At 34.4% G+C, this 941-nt stretch overlaps 1 pseudogene; it reads right to left on the bottom strand.

The window, feature by feature from the left end:
* Positions 1-348: 348 nt before the first annotated feature.
* On the bottom strand, positions 349-660 carry LOC150010148 (alpha-ketoglutarate dehydrogenase component 4 pseudogene; annotated as a pseudogene).
* Between the last annotated feature and the right edge of the window lie 281 nt (positions 661-941).

Below are 941 nucleotides of genomic sequence, written 5' to 3' on the forward strand. Positions count from 1 at the left end.
TCTAAACAGAAATAGAAAGAAAAGTGAAATTACGGGAAACCTATGATGGGTTCCTAGACATTGTGTGCTTTTCATAGTTCAACACTTGCAATACTTGATAATCAAGAGTAAATTAATAGGCTAGCATTTTAAAATGTGTACTTTAATAAGTATAAAGTATATAAACAATTAGGTAAACTTGTGGAGAAGCTCACCAAGATACATAAATTATGAGATATGTGTACATCTAAATTTTCTATATAGTTTTTTTTTGTTTACAGAATGTTTATTAAAGTTACTTAATGTACAATTTCTCATTTGTCATTTTGTAAGTCCTTTATTATAAAGACTATTCTTTATAGTCAGTAATTATTCTGGACCTCCACGTTGGATAAATTCAATTTCTTCCTGAGACATAGGTTTCCTTCTGTATTTCTGAGGTGAAATTTTTATTATTTCTGCAGTGTCTGGTGGACCCTGATTCATCAGCCAATCTGGCGATTTAATTCCCTTAAAATGTTGTGAAATTGAAGAAGAGTTAGATGGTAGTCCTGATAATCTAAAAACTTCTGATACATTGGGTTTAGGATGGTCTCTTCTGTTAGGGAACCTTATTAAAGGAATATGTGGCTTGACTACCTGAACAACCCTGCTAGCAGACACCATCTTGCTGCCCATCATGACCTCTGAGAAAGAGCAGCTTCCGGGGCGCTAGAGAGCTGCCGTGATAACTGGAATCTTGGGCAGCTGGTATATGGCCTTTCTTATGTTGAGGTATGCTCCCTCTATTCCTGCTTTGCTGAGAATTTTCATCATAAATTTGTGCTGTATTTTATCAAATGCTTTTTCAGCATCTATTCATATAATCATATGATTTTTGTCTTTCACTTATTTTTTGTGGGATATCACACTTATTGTTTTGCAGTTATTATACCATCCTTGCATCCCTGGGATGAATTCCA

Source organism: Furipterus horrens, unplaced genomic scaffold, assembly GCF_987537825.1.
Source record: "Furipterus horrens unplaced genomic scaffold, mFurHor1.1.pri manual_scaffold_5, whole genome shotgun sequence".
In the NCBI taxonomy this organism is placed as follows: Eukaryota; Metazoa; Chordata; class Mammalia; order Chiroptera; family Furipteridae; genus Furipterus; species Furipterus horrens.